Here is a 7,500-nt window from a genome sequence, read left to right as displayed (position 1 = left end):
AAGGAAGGAAGGAAGGAAGGAAGGAAGGAAGGAAGGAAGGAAGGAAGGAAGGAAAGAAAGAGACACTCTTCTTGGGTCTTTGCTGTCTCCTGCTCAGTCTCAGCACTTGAGATATATGGTTTCATTCTTCTCTGATACAGCCAGGCATATTGTGATGATCCCATTTTACAATGGAAAAACTGAAGCCTGACATATAAGGATGAAGTAATTGCTTGGTCATAGCACTGGCTACCAGGCCTTCCTCTAACCATTCCACTCCACTGTCTCTGACCCAGTCCTAATGAAATCTCCAGGAGGGCAGTCACCTGTTTTATTGGGGACACTCAATTATTTGTTGGATGAATGAACGTTCAAGCATTTTAATGACTTTTTCGTGAGCTTGTCTAGAGAGCTTTCAGCAAAGCTTTATATAATTCTAATAAAAAACACATTTGGTATTTTGTATTATATATTTGCAATGTCCTATGTATCATTGAGTCTCATGATCCCAGAATTACTTTATGAATTAAGTATTCTAGAAAAAAAATAATACTGGAATTCAATACAATTCTGAAGCCATCTATCTCATGTTTTCATCTTTGCTGTCAAAATGGCAATGCTTTCTTAAACCAGAGGGAATGCTGACTACATGTTAATTTGGTTTAGCCCATGCATAAGACAAATTTTTAAAAGCAAGAAGGAGACAAAAATAATCAAAAGGGATGAATTTTTCGAATCCTATACAAAATGCTTCAGATCTTAAAATCTTTGTTGGAAGAAGTATATACATTAGACAAAGTTATTCGATAGACAGAGGAGAACAAAAGATACCCACAAGAATAAAATGGTGCGAATTTGGAAAATGTCTTAGGGTTGTGTTGTTTTTTTTTAAAAAAAAACCAAAAACTTAAGTTGGAAATTTTCTTAAGCAGATTGAAGAAAAAGATCCCTGTATTTATATAAACAGAAAATCATATGAGTAGGCATTAGATAATAATTGGATTAGAATCAGACAGAATGGCTTCTTTATTCCGCAGTTGCTATGTTGCTGTGCATTTAGAGTCTGAACTGACCCATAGCTGACCCTTCAGTGAGTTTTCAGAGGCAGTAAATCACATGGGAGTTGCCTGCCCTACTTCCTTCCATGGAGCAGCTGGTGGATTCAAACCACATGCCTTTGTCGGCAGCGCAATTCCGTAACAATCCCTAAACCTCAGTGTCTTCGAACAAGAAAAAAGATTTCTATCTCTCCCTTTTCATAATGAGTTGAACAAGGATGTATTCCTTGTCGTCTTCATCCCAGGAGCCCAGCTGATGGCCCAGACTGTACTTGGAATATTGCTGGGAAGTAATGGATCGTGTATGAGCTTTTAGGAGTTCTGCTCAGAAGATCTCTGTGTTACTTTCATTCACGTTTTATTGACCAAAACACATCTCATGGCTTTCTCAAAGCTCCACAGGACTCAAAACTGATTTTAAGTATATGGTTGATACTCTATTCCCTTATCTCCTATACATGGTTTCCTTTAAGTTGCAAACGTCAGTGTAGAAAAAACTCCTACTGGACATGTTACAATGCAAATTCCTGGATCCACCTCCAGAGAGTCTGATTAAGGGAAACCCGGAAAGTCTCTGGAATCTGCAAGGTTGATACATATAGCCTTGATGTCTGCTGGTATGAGGAGCATTTTGAGAAACAGTGTTTTCTGTATCTCTTAACCAAATGACCTATGCGTACAACCAAAAATCTCCAAGACATTCATAACTTGAATTAGATGCAATGTATGTTCTCTCTTGCAAGTCAAAGAAGCCTTAAGAGAGGGAGTCCAGTGCCAGTCCGATGCCTCCGTGGCCATCAGGAGTGCAGGCTCCTTTTCTCCTGGCGTTCATTTTCATTAGCCCATCATCTCATGGCACAAGATTGCTGTGCTTAATCATCACATCCGCATTCCAGGCAGCAGAAGAGAAGAGATAAGGAAATCAGGATCTGCTTCTTGCTGTCTAAGGAATTTCGAGGACACCTAACCTAGACATTCCACACTTTTCACCTTACATCTCACTGTGATAATTTCATCACATGGCCACATCTAGTTAGAAGAGAGAATGGAAAATAGTTTTTTGTGCTAAGTAGCAATTATTGGCGTGTTGCACTGGGGAAATCTACTGTTAATACAACCAGAGTTTTCCTTAAGGCAAGGATGGTAAAACTTCATCTCATACACTTTGGGTGTATTGTCAGGAGAGGACAGTCCTTGGGAAAAGACATCATGCTGGGAAAGGTAGAAGATCAGTGAAAGAGAGGAAGACCCTCAATGACTGGGACATTGATACAGAGGATGATAAAATGGTTTTATACAGTGCCTGTAACAATGGGCCTGAGCATAATGGGAGATCATGATGATGGCTCAAGATAAGGTAAGATTTCTAGGGTTGTTATAGGGTCAGCACCAAACAACAACACTGAGTCAATACCAACTCATAGTGACCCAACAGGATAGAGTATTACTGCACCATATTGTTTCCTAGGCTGTAATGATTATGGAAGCAGAACATCCACTCTTTTCTCCCATGGAGTCTCTGTGGGTCTGAACCACCAATCTGCTGGGTAGAATTCATGTCTTTAACCATTCTGCCTCAATAAATCATCTACCAATTTAGTATTTCCAGTACATTTAAAAAAAATTCAACTGATAACAAGTGTTATTCTCTCCTGCTATGTAAACCTTTGGGGTCTCAGAGGCTGGATTCTCTTCTTCCATCCTCACAACCAATTTCTCAACTTCCTGTTCTGTTTGCACAGAGGTGACATGAGCTACATCTAACTACTAAAAAGCAGTTGTTATTATTATTATCCTTATTTTGCACTTGATACGATGACTGTAACAATGGGCTCGAGCTTGTCTCTGATTGTGGGGATGGTTTAGGATAGGGCATGGATTGGACCTGTTGTTCATAGAATTGCTATGAGTTCCAGAGAGAGCTCTGTTGGCTTAGTGCATAGAAAGCGATGCTATCAAGCCAAAGGTGGGTTATTTTAATCTGCGGCCCTCAGGCCTGGTTTTAATTGTTTTTGATCAAACATTCTTCTAAGTGGTATAGCACTTGTCTGTCCATTTGCTGTACAGAGGTAACTCGTGGTTATTGCAGTGCTAAACTCTGTGACACTGATGTGTCGAATGTGATAATGGTTACCCATGGTAGGCAGTGTTTGGTGGAGCTCCAAGATTAAGTCAGGCTTGGAAGCAGGAGTGGCATCTACTTCCAAAATAGCTTGCCTCCAGAAATTCTACGAACTTAGAGAAATTATGAGAGTTATACAAGTGTTCAGGTCTTTCATGCATAGGGTCTCTATGAGTCAACAATTTTACACTTAAGGAGTGTAAAATCAGTAGTGGCTCAGTGGTAGAATTCTAACCATGCAAAGGCATTCTACTGTGTGGATCATACTGAATTATGTTAATTCCAGAACACTTAGTCCTGCTAATGTGGGACCTATTTATAGGCCAAGAAACACTCATTCAATCAGAACAGGAAGATGCCATATTTAAATAAGGAAAGCTGTACATCAGGATTATATATTTTCACCATACCTACTAAATCAGTACATAGAACAAATAATGCAGGAAGCTGAACTATATGAAGAAGAATGTAGTATCAGGATCAGAGGAAGACTCATCAACAATCTACGTTATGCAAATTACACAACTTTGTTTACAGAGAGTGAACAAGACTTGAGGCACTTTCCGAAGATCAAAGACTACAGCCTATGATACAGATTATACCTAACATCAAGAAAACAAAAAATCCTCACCACTGGACCAATGGACAACATTGTGATAGATGGAGAAAAGACTGAAGGTGTCAACAATTTCATTTTACTTGGATCCACAATCAACACACAGAGAAGCAACGGTGAAGAAAGCAGAAGATGTGTTGCATTGGGACAATATGTCATCAAGGACTTCTCCAAAGTGCTAAACAGCAAGGATGTCCATTTAAAACTAAAAGGCACTTGATTCAAATCGTGGCATTATCAATTGCTTCAGATGCATCTGAAAGTTGGACAATGAATAAGGAAGGAAGAAAAACAGTGAACACATTTGAACTGTGGTGTTGGTGAAGACTACTGAATATACCATGGATTGCCAAAAGAACAAACAAATATTTGTTGGAGGACAAGCAACTAGGTTGCTCCTAGAGGCCTGGGTGGTAAAAGTTCATCTCACATAGTTTGAGCAAGTGCCAGGAAAGGTCAATTCCTAGTAAAGGCCACCGTCTTTGGCAGAGGGCCAGTAAGAGTGGATGGATGTCCCTCAATTGAATGAACTGACAAAGTGACTGCCACAATGGGCTTCCACATAGCAGAGATTACAGGGACGACACAGGATTGGGCGAGATTTTGTTCTGCTGTATGTAGAGTCTCTTATGAGTTGAAGCCCACTTGGGGCACCCAGCAACAAGAGTGCTCTAGCGGCCCAACAGTCAAGAGTTATGTTGCCAACCCAAAGGCAGGCTGTTTGAATCTACTAGCTGCTCCACTGGAGAAAGACAGAAAATCTCCCTCTTGTGTGATTTATAGCCTTTGAAAATCTGCTGGAGTATCAGCTATGAGTTGTTTTTGACTCAATGGCATATAACAACGTGAACAGTGCAGAAGACCAAGATTCCATTCCCGACCAACATTCCTCATGCACAAGTTCCCATCTGTCATTGGAGGTCTCAGTGTTGCTCTAACACTAAACAGGTTTCATTCTAACTTCCAAACTACGTACAGCCAGACTAGGAAGAAAGGCTTGGTGATCTACTTGTAAAAGTTAGCAATCAAAACCCTGTGAGACCCAGAGATCTGATCCCCAGCCAGTCATGGGGAAGACTCAATGTCTGGGAGCATTTAGTTCCATTGCACATGAATTTGCCATGCGTCAAGGATCTGACTCAAAGGAAACTACAATAAACAGATGAGGCTATGAAGTACAGAAGGGTTTACAGGTTTTGCATTTGAGCACAATATGCTCATGTCTGGACTGTAGTGGAGGAGCCCTAGTAGCACAGTGGTTACAGCATCTAACTACTAGCCAAATGGTCTATTGGTTCAGATCCCCAAGCCATACCATTAGGGAAAAAAAAAAGTAGCAATCTGCTTCCATAAACTTTAAAAGAAGAGTTAGCCAGGCAAAGCCTGTGGAGCTATTCCACTCTGTCCTGTAGGGTCTCTGAGAATTTGAACCAGTAGGACTATGAATGAGGTTGGCTTTTTTGAGGATTGGGCTGCTACGCAACCTCTCTTCCCCAGAACACCCCAGCCTCGAGGGAGGACAGCTCCTCAACATCCCCCCTCATCCCCCTTTCCTCTTTGTGTTTACAGAAAGCAGGACAGCTAGTGCCGGCTCCCCCATCACATGTCTGGATTTCATTAGCAGGTACAATTCTAATTCAACTTTTAGTCACCAGCCACAACTCAGCCATTAATCAAGCCTCTCTCAGATCTGAAGCCTCTATTCACTTCCTTTCACAGAGCAAGAGAAATGAAAGGAACCTCAGTCGTAATTCCTGAAGCAGTGCGGCCTGCACACTGCCTGCGTTCCCAGGCCTCGGTCGGTGCATGTAGTAATTTCTAAACAAGGCTGTTAGATTCAGATGGTAATCATTCCCCCGCCCCTGACGTACTCCCTGGACTCCTGGCCTCATTAGAAATCCTCTCAGCGCCAAGTAAAGAGACTCTGGCTTCTACCATGCTTCCCACCAGACACCCAAGGCACCTAGCGTAGTTTTTCCTTCATGTCACATTTACTGTCGGCCCCTCTCCCTGCCTTATTTTCTCATATTAAAGCAGGAATACATGCTTATTGCAGTATCAGAAATAGCACTGCTTGTCCCTAGATAGAACAAACAGCTAAGTACTTAACTTCTAGCCCAAAGGTTGGCAGTTCAAAGCCAGTCAGAGACTTTTAGAAGACAGGTCTGGTGAGGTGCTTCCAGAATGCCACAGTTCTGGAAGGTTGGTGAAGCGGGCACATATGGGGTATCCATTAGTAAGAATCAACATCATAATAACTAACAAAAAAAGAAAAAAGATGTTAGTGATCCTTGACTTTCTTAAATGACTCTTATGCATAATATACATTATACGTTTAAATCTTTAATACTTTTTGTTATGTGCCATTGAGTCCACTATGACTCATAGCAACTGTTGCCCTATCCAGAGCCAAGCACACTGTCTCCAACACACCTTACTCCATTATACAGTCACTGTGTCAATCCAACTCATTCAGGGTCTTGCTCTCTTGCACTGACCTTCCACCCTTCCAAGCATGATGTCCTTCTCCAAGGACTGGTCCCTCCGGGCTACATGCCCCGAGTATTCAAGACAGAGTGTCAAAATCCTTGCCTCTAAGGAACAACCTGGTTTCACCCTCTCTAGGCCAGGACTCTTTGTTCTCTTGGTGGTTCGTGGTATGTTCAAGACTTTTCTCCAGCACCACAACTCAAAGACATCAATTCTTCTTCTGTCATCCTTTGTTACTGTCCAGCTCTCAGGTGCATATCCCTAATAAAGAAGTTCAAAATGCAAATTAAAGTAGGGATAGGTTTTTTATTTTTTTTCTTTATTAATTTTTTTAAATTATATTTTGTGTGTGTGCTATCAAATAGGGTCTGACTGGTACAGGAGGAAATTGCCCTTCCTTCTCAGCAGAGAATCTGGTGGATTTGAACTTTGTGCCTCTGGGATTGCAGTGCAGCTTCTTGCCACTAGGCCACCAGAGCTTCTTTTTTTAAATTAAATTTTATTAAGTTTAATGAACATTTACAGAGATTTTGGATTTTCATTCATTCAGTGTTGCACTGTTTTTTCTACCCCCACCCCAGTTCATTCCTCTTTTTTCCCCCCCTCTTGAAAGTCTGTTTTAGGGAGCTCTGGTGGCCTAGTGGCAAGATGCTGCACTGCAATCCCAGAGGTAAGCAGTTCAAATCCACCAGATGCTCTGCTGGAGAAGGAGGGGGCGACCTCCTCCTGTACCAGTAAGATCTGATTTGACAGTACATGTAAAAATAATACAATAAAAAAAAAAGAAAAAGAAAGTCTGTTCTAATTGTCCCATTGCCACAGTGCTTGTCAGTTCTGATTAATCTCCTTTGTCAGTGTGTTCTTTGCCATCCCCTATCACTCCTCCCTGAGAGCGACTTTACCCTGATTCATAAGGAAAAGGGGACGGCGTATTCTCTTAGCTAATTCCTGCTGAAAAGGGATGCTGTGGGTTTCAGGGTGAAGATCTTCTCTCACTACTCTAAAGGGCCCCTTTGGAAATAGGAAACACGTAGACTATTGTGGAGATTGATTCTGGAATTTAGATGCAGTTACCAATTGTGCTTAGCCATACATGTTCATATCCTTGAAGATGCATCATGGAACTGTTGCAGCTTAGAAGACACAAATTTAACTAACAAGTTAAAAGTACATGAGTAAAAAATTAAAAGCAATAATATTCCAAGTAGAGGTTCTAACAGTGGCAGAATCAAGTT

Source organism: Elephantulus edwardii, unplaced genomic scaffold (assembly GCF_000299155.1).
Source record: "Elephantulus edwardii isolate Elephantulus edwardi_28Jun2011 unplaced genomic scaffold, EleEdw1.0 scaffold00117, whole genome shotgun sequence".
NCBI lineage: Eukaryota > Metazoa > Chordata > Mammalia > Macroscelidea > Macroscelididae > Elephantulus > Elephantulus edwardii.
Note: the sequence above shows the minus strand (reverse complement) of the source record.